This window comes from Sceloporus undulatus, chromosome 6, assembly GCF_019175285.1.
Source record: "Sceloporus undulatus isolate JIND9_A2432 ecotype Alabama chromosome 6, SceUnd_v1.1, whole genome shotgun sequence".
Taxonomy (NCBI): domain Eukaryota; kingdom Metazoa; phylum Chordata; class Lepidosauria; order Squamata; family Phrynosomatidae; genus Sceloporus; species Sceloporus undulatus.
This window is the reverse complement of record NC_056527.1, coordinates 98776397-98791793: the sequence shown is the minus strand read 5'-3', so window position 1 is coordinate 98791793 and position 15397 is coordinate 98776397. Positions and strand designations below refer to the sequence as shown.

The 15397-nt window shown below is 41.8% G+C and overlaps 2 protein-coding genes across 2 annotated transcripts in view; both read right to left on the bottom strand.

Annotated features, from left to right (window-relative positions):
- LOC121933510 (RNA binding protein fox-1 homolog 1-like) overlaps positions 1–15397 on the bottom strand; it is a 576905-nt gene that overhangs the window by 263929 nt on the left and 297579 nt on the right. The gene's annotated exons all lie outside the window — the stretch shown is intronic.
- Positions 1–15397, bottom strand: part of LRRC4B (leucine rich repeat containing 4B) — a 140094-nt gene that overhangs the window by 123736 nt on the left and 961 nt on the right. The window lies entirely within an intron of this gene.

Sequence of the window (15397 nt, the reverse complement as noted above, 5' to 3'; positions counted from 1 at the left end):
AAGGTTGAGGCTCAAGGTGGTTTGCAAATTAAAAAGAATGCAATATAGTTTAAAATATACAAAAAGTCAATATTAAAACAGAATTAAACTATTAACAACAATGTAAAACACACACTGAAAAAAGAATAAAAAGCAATTTAAAACCAGTTAAAAGTTAAAATAATACAGCATCCTCTCAAAAGCGCTTTCCTTAAATATCTTCAGTTCTATTACCATTGGATGTGTTGCCTGTTCTATTACCATTACCAGTTCTATTATAATTGCCAGTCTTCATCATTGGCAGAGTGAAAGAAGGCTTAGCTGCCCAACCAGTCAGCTTTGGAATGTAGATCACACAGAAAGTGTTGTTTTGTGGCAATGCGTTTTAAGCCAACCTGGAACTGGGCTCTGTCCATATACAAGACTCCTAGTGCTATCAGTCAAATTTCAGTCATTCTGTTTTCCCATCCTTAATGGATTTTTGTAGTGCTAAGAGGAAAGACAGAAGGAAAAGTGAGAAACTATTGGAGGGATGACTTACAATTACTAGAAGATTATATTATCCCAGACTTCTCATTGAAATCCTATGAATAAAGCAGAACAATGGCATGATGAGTGCCTTGTTCTGGGCTCTTGCAAAAAAAGACTGGGTTCCATTTGTCTTGCAGGGTGGAGAGAGCAGAACCTGGACTTCTGGAGATGAAAAGTAAAGGGAGATCTTTCCTGGATGATGGAAATTCCAAACTAAGTTTGGGATTCCTAAACTCTTCACTAAGGCTAAGAAGAAATTAGATCCATCTCTGAGAGATCTGCAAGAAATCAGCCATGATTGCTGACTCTCATTCACTTAACCATAGCAGCAAGAAAAACATCTCTCCTTTCCCACTCTGGCATTTCTACTGCTGACATGAAGAAATCTGGGTTTAACCACAAAAGCATTGGGAGGAGGCTTGGAAAGACTGTAAGTGCCACGCAGTTCTAATATTCAAAACAAATGCCGAGGCTCAGAATCTTCTAAATCTTCAGAAGAAGTTTGCTACTGCCTTCCTCTGAGGCTAATTTGCCTAAGGTCACCCACTGGAGTTCCACACCTGATCCGGGATTTAAACCCTGGTATCCTGAAATTCTAGTCTAGTCCAGCACTCAAACCACTGCAATATTCTGGTTCCTATCTTAATCTTATACTTCCTATTCTTAAAAAAAGAGTTTGTGGATTTTGTCCCCCATCCACTCAACAGGAGCAAGACTTGTGGTGGTCCTCCAGATGTTACTGGACTACAGCTTCCAGCAATCCTATCCAGTCTAGCCAACTTACAAATGCTAGGAGTTGCAACTGAGCAATATCTGGAGGGAAGTACTTTCCCCACTCCTGAAATTAGACAAAAGGGGAGAAAGAACATTCTAATCATTATGTATAAGTGAGATTTCCTCCCTTCCCCCTACCACAGCATGACTTGGAGTAGAGGGCCGAACCGCTTTGTAAAAACCTCTCTTTCTCGCCAAACTACCACATGTAATTAACATTCTGAAATGCTTAACCTGGCTGTGCGACATCCCAGCTTCTATGGAAATTACTCGCTGATACAATCTTGTATTCAACTAACAATCAAGCAACCCACCCAGAGAATTTATTTTATTTCTTTCATACTATATTCTTAACTCAGAGAAGCCACCATATGTTTAAAGAGACATTCACCCGGGCCATGTCGACAGCAGCCTCCATAATTTAATGTGTTTTACCCTAACTGGAGTTACAGCTTCATTGCCAGTACCACCAGAACCACTCACAGCCTGGACCACTGAGAGGTTCCTGCTCCAGGGCAGGTATGAGAGAATGAACATTCATTCCATAATAGTAAACAAGGCTTGTCAATCTGCATCACGCAACCATCCCACATTGTAGCCAGGAGCTCTCTGTCTTGGCCCAAATCATAGCAGGTTCATGGCAAGTAAATCTGGATTTGTTCGTTAGCAACACAAATCGCAGGAACGTGGAGAGAAAGAAATTGGCTTTCCACTTTCAAGTTGACTGGCCATCGTTTCAGGACTGGCAAAAGAAAATATTTTGTCATAGATTCTACATTACTAACCTATGGCAGGGATGAACAAACGTTGTGCTTGAAGAATTGTCCTTATTTGCCACCTAGAACACTGTGGATTACCAACCAGATAGACATAGGCAAAACGTGCTCCAAGAGGAGGAAAAGATGGGCAAAATGGAAATAGGGCTGGGACAGCTACTTCTTATATCCCACAAACCACACATAAGGATAAATGACATATGCTTTTTCTGAATTATTATAGCTCAGGAATTCTGTAAAAACCCTCTCAAACCAGGCAGTGGAACTGCATAAAAAAGCAAGTGAAACAGACTGAGAAACAGAATACTGGGGCTGACAGAGAAATAGCAAAAACTAGCCAAAGTGAGTAATTCCCTTTCCACAAAAAAATGTACTTGCTATTGTTCAACTATTGTGAATTAAGAACCTTTACAGACCTCCTTGAAATCACACTTAGATCTCCCAATAGGTGTCCAATATACCTTCTGTCCACTACAGAGAGAAGGAATTCATGCCACACGGCTAGGTCTACCAGAAGCTACTAAATGGACCCTCCATGTGTAAATGCATTATATCAGTGAATACCCAATGCTGGTAAGATGAGGCTACACCAAGGGAGGACAACTGCAATCCCTTTCCATTGGCCATACCAGGTGGGGCAAAGATAAATCTATACCAAAATAAATGAAAGACAAAATGTTCCCCATCTCACTACTTTAAATAGAGAAATGCATTTTGTCATCTCCCATACTGCCATTTGGCTTTCAGATGAGGCTAGAACATGAATGGCCAATTAATTAATTTGGGGGAAGTGTTGGTTTTTGTTTTCATTTTAGTATGGAATTTTATTGTGAAACAAAATCCAGAATTTAGGCAATGAAAAGAAAAAACAGAAGAACATAACAATGTTACAAGATCAGTATTTCAGGGGAAATGAAAACTGCTGATGGCAATCCTTACTATATCACATGTAAACTTGTGGGATATATAGAAAAAAACAGCTTAAGGTTATTTGGCTTCTACTATAAAAATACATGTTTTCTTTAGCTGTTGCTTCTGACACTTAATCATGAGCAAGCACTGATTTTTGAAGAGCCAGGGGGTTAATGATTGCATTACTACATGTCCACAGAATCTGCACAGATCCCACTATGAATCCCTGCTCTCCATTCACTTCCTGCTCTCGGCTCCTCACCTCCAGGCCCACAATTCTCCACTCTGACATTCCATCCCCATAAACACAGTTTCTTGTAAACAATAAACTGGAGGGATGGGGCTGGGTTTTTTTGGTGAAAGAATAAAAATTGCCGTGAGGCTACAAGATATAGAAGCTTTTGTAAATAGGAAAGGAACTGGTTCTTTCTCTCTCTCCCCCATTTCTATCAATCTGCCTCAGAGGAGTAAATTGTCCCATATTCATTTTATTTGGGAGTTAAGCCAATAGATCTCAGTCAGGATTACTTTTGAGTAAACATGCAGAGGCGTGGGATTCATCAAAGGTATGTATGGGGATGAGTTTGGGAAGGGGCAGACTTTTTGGTCATCTCCTCCTATGTCCATTTTTGTCCTTCATAAACCCCATCCCCATTAATCTTTTCTATACCCTGCAGTGAGCAGTTTGTGGTGCTCTGAATGGTACTGGATGGCAATTCCCATCAACCGTCACAACTGGCTAGGTCTGCTGGATGGCCTGAAAATGACCACCCTAGCTATACCCACTTCCCAAACCCCACACTGACCTGCCCTATTGACACACACAATTTCCTTCAGTATCTCTCCACCTACTCCTTATACATATCTACACCAGCTTCTTACTACTACTACTACTCTCACATAGCTTCCCTTCATTTAGTCCTCACATGCACAATCCCCAAACACCCACTCCCAGCAGAAGATAGTGGGCCCAGTGTCAGAAGGATGGTGAATCTCAACTGGGTCCTGGTCTGAATTTTAAAAGACTATACAAAGGATTGAACCTACTTGGTGGGATAGGATGAATACTGTGGCTACTGCCTTTAAATTTCAGACTGAAAAACAGAGCATCCTCAACTGCTATTGTCTAGCTCACTAATGCTCCTGCTTCCCCTGTAGAGCCAAAGGACATTGAGGGACATTTCCCAAGTTAGGTTTGCTTGTAAAAATACAAACTGATACCTCTGTGCAAATATTTTTGCAGCATTTTAAATTATGGATACTGCTGGAAGAAGTTGTGTTGTTGTGGCAATTTCCAAAAGGGTGCAGTGGGTGAGATTTGTGCAATATTTTAAAGACTAATACCACCATTGTAGTATGCAGTTTCGTAGACTACAGCCACCAGAATGTGATCAAGATGGCTGAGGTTATTAATGAAGAAGAACACATGAGCTAGGAGAGATTGCAGCAATTTGCTTTTGCCTGAGGCTGCTGGGAAGGACAGGATTCCGACCCGTCCTCTCTTCTGCTGAGTTAATGTGAACTCAGTGTGCAGCAGCGAAAATAAGCTGAGGACAAAGAGAGAAGAGAGAAAGTGGGATATTTTAGAAACAGCTGAAAAAGAGTGGTGACAGAGGATTAATTGGGGCTGTCCCCAATAAACTGGAACAGTTGGAGGGTATGATTCAGTGCACAAAGCTAGAGTGGGATCTTTCCATGCAGAAAGTACTGACCGTGTCAAGTACTGTCATGCGTTACTGCTGTTTAAAGTGTACAAAATACTGCATCTGTTTTTCAAACTTGAATTTCTGGAATCAATACTTTGCTTTGTATGTGCCATGTAGCCTGGTGAAGAATTCTGTACAACTTGAAAAATGCCACATTTTTGGTGGTATTTTTTGTCCTAATAAATGTAATAAATAAATGCCCAGCTGTGGGGTGATTATATTTACATTATTTGTGCTTATTGTTTGTTTGCTTTCCCTCACAAAACAGCAGAGCTATCTGTTTGCATTTGTTTCATTTTTCCAAAGATTCTCACTATAATTCCAGTAATCTGCCTGGATGCTCTTTTCACCTGCACTGCCTACCTATGAAGTGTGAAACATGTGCTGACTGCTGGACTTTCCAGTAATGCCCGCTACACTATGCCCACCCTGCTCTCTGCTCTATCAGGAATCCCTGCAATGGCTATGCTTACTAGGGCCAGATCGTCACCTAAGGCAAAGCCTAGTTCTTTTTCACCCTGCCCCAGACAACTGTTGCACCTACTATACAAAAAGGTAGCTGAAGGACTTCCCTGAGGCCAAACTCTTACAGGTCATCAACTCTGCCCATTTCCCACACGCATCTTTCAATTTACCTACTGGCATTCAAATGTAAAACTGTAACTCATGAAGCAGCTGAGGCTAGTGGGTCCAATGTGAGCAGAGCAGTGACTTTAATCTGGATTTTAGCCCAAATTTTAAAAGAGCTATCCAAGGTGCTGAACCTATTATGGGAATTAGTACTCATCACCTTGGATAGTTCCCTTTTGGACTAAAACTCAAAGTTGATTCGTTGTTCCAATGTTCCCAGTCACCACTATGCGAAAAGACCCCTAAAAAGGAAGAGATGTAATCCAGCATTTCTAAATTATGATATGCAGGGCTGCTGGGGTTCTTATTCCAATGAGCCAAGGAACAGCACCATATTTGTGCCCATTTGCTACAATTGTTTCTTTACAAGTAACTCACTGCAAACCAGCAGCCAGGAGCTCAGGGACCAGAACTGGTCCATGGACCACTTCTTTAAGTAGATCTGATGTAATGTTCTTTCTTCACCATTAAGCAACTTAATCACTTGCTCATCATCACAGCAAATAGACTGACAAAACAGAAATTTAGGCAAAGGTATTACATCAGGTTGTGGACTTCTTTAGCTGGTTGTTGTGTCCTTCATGCTCATGTAAAGCTGGGTGAGAGATACTGAGAGTTACAATTAAAAAAAACTTTTCCAGGCAAGCATCTTATAGGTCCTAGGACAAGAGGTAAGCCAAGCAAATTATTCTTTCCTGCAGAATGATGTGTTGAGAGCTTGTTGTAATCTGTTTAATGGCATATGGAAACACATGTGTATGAGAGAGAAAACATATGTGTGTGCATATTAAACAAAATAAATTTTAGAAATGAACCAAAATTTAATTTTCCAAATATTTCTCATATTTTTCATTTCCCTGACAAAAGAATCAAGATCATGTCCTCTTCCACATGTTATATTACTGCTCCCAAAATTCCTCCCTATTGGCTATGCTGGCTAATACTGCTGGGACTTGCAATTCAACAACATTCATTCATTCATTCATTCTTGAGAGCTGCATGATTTCCACTTTGACCTAATACAAGTAGAAAGTGAAATCCTGAACATCCCAAAACAGCAACAACTAGCTGGCTGAGCCTCTCTTTAAAAAAGAGATGGGCAACTAGCGGCCTTCCAGATTTCCAATACAATTTCCAATGGCTATGCTTGCTAAGGCTAATGTGTGCTGCAATCCAGCTCCATGTACAGCGAAAGGTTGCCTACCCCTGCTTTAAAACATATTAATAGGAATGTTCTGGAGACCTTCTGCACTAATATTATAGCACTATGACACTACTTTAACTGCTTTGGATTTCTGGGGTTTGTAGCTCTCTGGCAGAGAATTCTAAGCAGCCCTCTCTAAACGGGAGTATTTCTTGCAATGTTGCCGTGGAAGTTAAAGTGAAACCACAACCTTCTAACTGTGTAATGTGAACAAACCTCTAATCTGAATTTAGACTTCCACTGTCATTTCCACTTCCTTCTTTATGATGACTCTTCTTACCAACTCCTTCAGCTGTGTGCGCCTTCTGCCATTCATCTCACAGGTTCCAGTGGTTCCCAAACATAGCTACCCAGATGTTGTTGGACATCAGATTTCGTAGCTCCAGCCATGATAGCCAATGGCCATAAATTCCACCATTTGCAATCCATTAATTTCTAGGGATCCATGTTCTGGTGTAACTAATCCTTTGCCCCACAGCTCTTCTTTTCCAGAGATTCTTGTATATTAACACTGTCAGCAGTGGAACCATGTGTCTGCTTAGAAAGGCACAGTCACAAAGAAGGGGTATGGAGGAAGGAACACTGCCTAGCCTTTCTCAAACTGGTACTCTCTATATATTCTGGATATCTCCCAGCATTCTAGACCATTCTGTCCAGGGCTAATGGGAGCTAATGTCCAAAATAGCAGGGGAAGCAGAATAGAAAAGGCTTCTCTAGGACTAAAACACAGCAAGAGTAGAATTCAAACCATCCACAACAAAGCAGATGACGTGGATATTCTCACAGCAAACATACTCAGGTGTAAACAATGTGCTTCTTACCTTAATCAAGGGCTCAGCAATTAACAAATTTCTCTTCTCAGTTCCCCCAGGTATTAAATCATCATCATCACCACCACCACTATCAATTTCATAAACAGAAAAAATAGCTCTCATGCTCTGATTGCAATGTAACAATACATTAACCATAAGACATTTGCAGTTATGGAAGTGAAGTCAGGGAGAAGCAAGACTAAAATCCTCCAGCAGTTAACCATAACTGTGTGTGTGTGCCTTCAAGTCTCCTTTCGACTTATGGTGACCCCATGAATTTCATAGAATTTTCTTAGGCAATCCAAATACCAATACCAATCCAAAAGTTCCAGACATGCATTTCAAAACACTGTCAGTTAATAAATTGTAGGAAAGAAAATAAGCCCTTAAGTGTCCTTTCCCACATTTAACTAAATCATAACTTCCTGTCTACAAAGGTCACATAAAAATAATCATTAAGGGGTCCAAACAGTCCAGCTAATCAATACCTTAAAGAATCATCATCCACATATCTTCCACACTTCCAAGTCCAATACCCCTTCTTCATAGATACCCTCTAGTTCATGGGGTTGTCATAAATTCACAGGCAGCTGGAAGGCACAAACACACAAATTCATCCCTTGTGAGAGCCACTGTAGTATAGTGGTTTGACTGTTGGACAATAATGCTGGACACCAGGGTTCAAATCCCTGCTCAACCATGAAAACCCACTGGGTGACCTTGGGTAAGTCACAGTCTCCCAGCCTCAGAGGAAGGAAACGGCAAACGCACTCAGAACAAATATAGGTCACCATAGATCAGAAACAACAACTTCATCTCTCATGTTTTACCACTCCCACTATATATATTCAGTTGTAATCATTGTGTGTGTGTGTGTGTGTGTGTGTGTGTGTGTGTGTGTGTGTAATGATTACAACTGAACTTACCCTTCTTCATTCAAAAAGCTCAGGATGGAATATGCAGCACTACCCATCATATGATATTTCCCTAACAACACTGCGAGGCAGGGCAGATTGGTATATGAAGACTAGACTAATCATGAAGCTCTGTGAGTTTCATAGCTGAGAAAGAAAATGAATCCAAGTTTCCTAGTCCAACATATAAACCACTACACTACTCTTTTATCTCCCTCTCTGTTAAATTGCCCTATTACAATAAAGTAATGGCTATCAGAAGAGCCATCTCTCTCAAGCCACCTACAGAGTATGTGCCTATACATTTATATAAGTAGTTTATGGAGCAGTGTGAAACTGTTCTGAGCTACTGGAAAGTTCACATCCCACCCCCACAGATTTACAAAAAGTCACAACGTCAGCTTTTTGCCACCACCAACTTCATCTGTGATATTTACAGTCTGGGGCATGCCCTGCTCACAATTCCAGCTACTCCATTCCATTTCTCGCTTACTGTGGGTCCCCTCCAACTAGCAACAGTCAGTCAGCAGTCCATGAGCTAGAGCTATTTTACTTGCCCACTTAGGGTTGTTTTGGTACTTTTGCAAATATCCCCCAGCTGGTACTTTCTCTCTTGTGTGTGAGTGATGTCATTTGGCTACATGGGCAACAGCATCCTCTTCTGAAGACCAAAAACAGATGGAATAATATTAGCCTACCTTACAGGATCACTGTAAGGATTAAAGAAACAATGCACATGGAAGATCTCTGTTTGAATGTTAAGTATTAATTTTATGCTGATAGAAGACAGGGGAGCAGTAAGCATGTACACACACAAATCTTTAGAAGATTACATGGGGATACAATCTTACCCAGGCTTACCAAGAGGTCAGTGCCAGAAGAAGTACTAGAAAATGACCTGAGTAAATATAACTAGGGCCAGACTGTGCATATCTTTTGTGCACCCGCTGCTGTTCACTGAAGCCAATTGCTCTAGATCTCAACCTGACTCACTGGATCTCTATTCCATCTGAAATAACTATTTTTAGGAAAGACTTTGAAAATACTACCTTTTTGGACTGCCAAAACCCCTTACCCAGCAAAGCCACTAACCAGACTGGCAAGGAAATTCTGGAAGTTGCACTTCAAAAAGTAATTTTTACAAGGTGTCTTGTAGGAATATGGTGGGATCCCATATTTCAGGTAAGGGAGCTCCCAGTCCCATCACCCCATCACAAAACAAGGGCCTCTATTGTTGCCAAAAGACTATTGCATAAGATTCTACCCCAGCCAAATGCATTTCTGTGGTCATTTAGAAAGGCAACTAATTTCTGGTTGTCCATTTGAAGACACCTTTGGTTTAATGCATTCCAATGACTATTTGAATATATCTTATATTTGCATCAGAAATTGATGTATGCCATAGTCTCTCCCTTTTAGGATGCATTCATACTTCCTAAAGGCCAGTTTAAAAGACTATAATTGACAATCCAGGCTTTCCTAACATATTCTACAAATATGTTAAGACCACAGTTCTCAGCATCTCAGCCAGCTGGCCATTGGCTATATTGATTGGGGATGATGGAAGTCATTATTAAATATATCTGGAAGACTCCAGCTAGGGAAAGCTAGAATTACCCCTTAGAAAAGACAAGATACAGTAAAACCTGAGACACATAGGGGTTTTTTTTTATCATAGCTCACAGAGTCTCAAGGGAGTTTCTGTGAGGTGCAGTCTTAAAAAATAATTTTCCCAAGCTTTGAGATAGGGATCAGTTCCAAATTAGAAGCCCTGCTCTTGGTCTACTGGGACTGCGGTGGTGATCTCACTGGAAAGTCAGTCTATAACTGTGTGCTTCTGTATGCATTTTAAAAAAATAAATTATAAATTGACATTTATAATTTCTTACCTGATAATTTTCTATCACAAGAAGACCAAAATATATGTTGTAATAATAATACCTGAGAAAATGTTTCAAAGTCTTAGGAGCTAATACTGCAGAAGCCAAACAACATTGCCTTGTCTTCTTTTTTAGCATCTCAAGTTTTTATTGTGGCTTAGGGCCAGCCCTATCATTAGGCACAGTGAAGCAGCTACCTTGGATGACAGAGGCTTGGAGGTGGTAGCAAGGCGTTGGAGATGAGAACTATGCCACACACCCTGCCTTCTGTGACCTGAGTTTGCTTGCTACATTTAAGTGCAATGGGGAACACTTTCCCAGCACCAATATTGAAAGGAGGTTGAATTGGCTTTTGTAAACAGAATTTTGTTCTTTGCCTCAGGTAATAAAATATCTTGGGTGGACCCTGCTGTGAATCCTGATGAAAATGGAATTCACAGCCCTTACAGTGGGAATGGAGAATCTGAGAGATCCTCCAGATGTTGCTGAACTGCGAATCCTATAATCCTTTGTCATTCTCTAGGACCACTGAGAGTTGCAGTCCAATAATATCTAGAGGGTCACAATTTCTCCACCTCAGCCATCTCCAACCTGGTTGGAATATAACCCCAACCACTCCCAGCCATGCTGGCTGTGAATGGGCAAACTCAGCTGGCAGGCAACAGGTTGAGGACGCTTGTGCTCCAAGAGCTTCCATCTCAGAAAGATGCCTCCACTCAGTCATAGAGATCACAGAGCATAGACAATGGTAAAAAGCACACTTGTGCCCTAGCATTTCCAGCTCTTTCAAGAAAGAGTATCTGGTAACAGATGATGAGAAATACTTCTGCCTGGGACTCTAGAGAGCTTCTTCCCCATAAAGCAGATAAATCTTAAGTTAGAAGGAGAGAGATTCCAGCTGGGCATGAAGACAGTGTGTTATCAATCACATTACCCATGTCAGTGGGATAGCTCCTTTAAAGTCTGAGTGGAAACCCAGAGTGGATCCACTGCCTCAGTGACAAAGAAGCCACCAGCTGCCACTGCTTCTTAAATCCCTATGTAGCTACTACTCCAATAGAGTGGCCAAATAAAAAAAAAGGAGAGTGCCCCTGTACCTTTAACACGTTTGTAAAAGGAACTTCCAGCAGAAATGGTTTTCACAATTACATGGGTTTTTCGTGTGGCCATTGCACATGCAAACCCAAACCATTTTGATGAGGTCACATTACTCCTTGTTTGTGCACCCCATACAAAACCCATTCTTCCAAATCAGCCCCATTCACACAAACACTTAGTGATCCAAATACTTTCTTGCATAGCAACATTTTTTTTTTTTGGTTTAAAAAAAATCACACTGCCCCTCCTGCCCTCTTCTCCACAGTCTCTCCATGGAGACAGCTGTTAAAACTGTTCTGTAGACTGAAGACAAAATATTGGGGAAGAGGTGTGGCAGAAGGGGAGAGAGACTAAAAGGGGTTCTCACTCCTTCCTTTACATCCCCATTCTTCTGGTTCCCATTGCCATGGTAACTGTTTCTAGCACATCCTCTTGGCCACCTTTTCTGGCAGATGTAGCTTCGTACAATTATATATTTTAAAAATCCATTCTACAAGGTGTGTGTGTTTGTTATATTTACACACACACTTTACTGAACTGTGTGTGTGTTTTTAATTAAAATACCAAAACTAAAGGATGTGCTCCAAGGGTACATACAATAAACAGGCCTAGTTCATACAAAGTCACTGTTATTAAGCCAGCTATTCCCACTATAGATTAATCCCTAAAGCTTCATGCTATGTCCCCAAAGGTCTGCTCCTTTCCAGTATCCTGTTCTTAACCTCCAACCTTTCCTTCCCCTTTCAGAGCTCCCTATTAGTGACAGAAGAGGAAAGGATTGTTGATTTATGTCATCATACCTCTCTTCCTGTTCCCCCAAATAAACATAAATCCAAGAGCAAAAGAAGAAAAGACCTGAAATGTTCAGCCAGTACAATACTGGCCTTGATCCTCTCTATCAGCCAATACATGAATCTAAACAAAGAGTACGCAGTTTCACCCATTCCTGCCACCACAAAACAGTTGTCTCCTGACACTCAAGAGTTTTCTCAGTCTGAGATTCTGCCTCTCAATTTACACACACACCTGTTAGATAATAACCTTTAGTCCCTTTCCTACTCTTATGTGCCTATGTATTTATTTAGTACCAGATTTATATTCAGCCTTTCTTCTATCATGGAACTCAAGACAGGAGAAGGATTCTGAATAAGTCTCCCAATTAGGCGTTACAGCCAAACCTGCTTATCCTAAGCAAGTTGTCAAGCACATATATGCTCAGACCATGCAGTAGGATTCACTCCTTCCCTATCATGCCATCACTTTCAAGTGGCATCTCCTCTGAACTTACAACTATGCCCCATACATTACTATCAGGCTTGTCTATCAGCTTTCTAGTGCCTAGTTCTTAGGCCATGCCTTTACGCCTCATACCTGGAGAGGCCTAAAATGAATCTTTTTTGGAGGAACAGAGTCTCCAATGATAACCACAAACCCAACCATCCATAACCCTTCCCAAAACAAACAAACCCCTTAGGTTCGCCTATATCAATTTCCCAGCACACAGTTCTCCACAGCACAAGTGCTTCCATTCATTGTTAAATAAGGGTAATGACTCTGTAGCCCTCCAGATGTTGTTGAACTGCAACTTCCATCATTCTTCATTCACTGACCATGCTGACTCAATCTGATATAGTTGGGAGCCTGACAACAACTCAAAACCCACAGTACCATTACCCTACAATGGAAACATCTCCCCTATCATTTCTTACATAAATGTGCCATTATGACACCCCCAGTCCATTCACATTCCATATTCCTTCTCCACCCAACTTACAATTAATCTATAAAATTACCACTGTACTAAAAAGCTTGTTCACAGATTCCTCTAGAATAAACCTAGTTCTTAAAAGCAGCCAATATTAACTACATCTTGGTTCTATAACTCCAGATATTCCTCTACTTGATATTTTAAAGTCTTAGCATGCAGAGCAATAGTATCTCAGGGTGAAAGATTTTCTATCTCTTTTGACTTCTGGTATTACATAAAGAGGATCTCCTTCCCTGCAAACCTTTTTAAAATGACTTCCATTTCAGTGGAGCAAAGTAAAACTATCCTCAAAACAGGTTCCACACTTCAGATGGCTCTTTTAAATTTCAGACCAAAACCTAGATTCACTGTCCCACTGTCATGGGAGCCACCATCTGAAGTAGTACAGACCAAATCCATCTTGACTGTTATGACTGGAGAAGAAGGAGTGAATTGGTGTTGTGGGGGGAGGCTAGGAGGACAGATTATGGGATACAGAAATGGGAAGACAGTGGGAATTATGGGTGGGGAAGAAAGTGAACTTTGTTTTACAATGAGCAATGAGTTAAAAGATCAAGCACAATTCAATAATGCACAGTCAAGGTGGGTTACAGCCAGAGCAATGCAATGGCCAGGGTGTTGGACTGCAGAGATCCAGGTTACAGTCCTTCCTGACCCACAAAACTCACTGGATGGCCTTAGTTCAGCCTCTTTCTTGCTCGCTTATCCTGACCTATGTCATAGGATCATAGTGAGGATAAGGTTAAAGAGGAAAGCCATGTATGCCATGTCCAAAAACTGGGATGTAAAAATAAAAATACATAATTAAATAAATAATTGTCCTCTTCAATATAACTATGCCAATATGGCCATGCTGGCTAGAACTGCTGGACACTGAGACCCATAACATCCAGGTGGCACCTCCAAATAAAGGTTAACATTTAGGCCAGCTGGGTCTATGGGTGAACACATTCCAAGGTGTGCTGGACAGGAAAGCATGTCAGTAAGGTCCAAAGGGGAAAAGGCCTTTGGAGGCCTTGCAAGAGTTTGGCCACACTTAAACACAAGTGGGTTGGGGTGGGAAGTTTCTGTGTGAGAGGAGGAAGGCTGGAAGCCAGAGAACCCATGCTGGTGAGCACAGCTATGAAAGAAAAGATGGGGGTGGGACAGGGAGGCCTTGTGAGTCATGAAGGGAAAAAGCAACTCAGCAGCTCAATAGATCTGGCAGTGGAGAGATCGCATTTGGCTGAGGTGGCATTCAGAGGGGGCTTATCCCCCCCCCTCAGAGTGTGGATCTCACAGCCTCCTGTCAGTCTCTGGGACTGTAGCCCCTATTGTCTCCATTGCATGGCTGACTAAAGATGATGGAGGAAACAGGCACTTTGAGCTCAGGGCAGGAGCAGAGGGGTTTCCTTAGAGGTCACTTGTTGGTAGAGGAAGACAGCATTCCTTCTGAGGACAGAATTAAGGGCCTTGTGACCAATTTCACTCTTGAGGGGTAGGTTTTTACGGTGGGGGGAGGACGACAACAGGAGACAGGCAGTGATTTCAGGCAGATCACTGTGGGCAGGGTCTGGCTCCAAACACAAGACTTTATGGCTGAAGACTGTGCCTCCCTGAAAATGAGAAGGGATGAAGCTTTTGCATAAGAAAGGGATGCAAGAGAGCTAACATGGGGAGAGGCGTTCTGTCGTAAATACAAGATGGGGGGGAGACGCTTTCCTTGGAGCCAGCTTGGGGCCTAGATGGGATAAGACTCTTTTGTTATTGTTGTTGTTGTTGTTGTTATCCACCCTCAAATTGATCTGGACCCATGGTAACCCTGTAGATGAGACATCTCCAAGACTCCCTATGCTCTGCTCAGGTCCTGCAAATTCATACCCATGACCTCCTTAACAGAGTCCATCGCCTAGCATGCGGCCTTCCTCTCTTTCTGCTTCCCTCCACCTTTCCTAGCATTATTCTTTTTCCCAATGAGTCCATGCTTTCCCATGATGTGGCCAAAGTACGACAGCCTCTTGTCATCTTGGGTTCCGGAGTGATTTCTGGCTTGATCTGCTCTGGGAACCATTGGTTTGACTTCGTGGCTGTCCAGGGTCACCTCAGCCCTCTTCTCCAGCCCCATATCTCAAAGGACTGGATTCTCTTCCTATCCGCTTTTTTAACTGTCCAGCTCTCCCATCCATACAGGGTCTCAAAACAGAAGACCCCCCCCTCACATCCATACATGCTAATAATAATAATAATAATAATAATAATAATAATAATAGCTTTATTATTAAATAGGGTCTCAAAGCAGAAGACCCCCTTGCTCCTCCTCCTCCTCTTATGGTGGGGGGTGTGGCAAAGGCAGCAGCTCAGGGGGAGAGCCAACTGGGTTGCTATGGGAGCAGGCAAGGCAAGGGATTGGGAGGGGGCAGTTTGGAGGTGCATA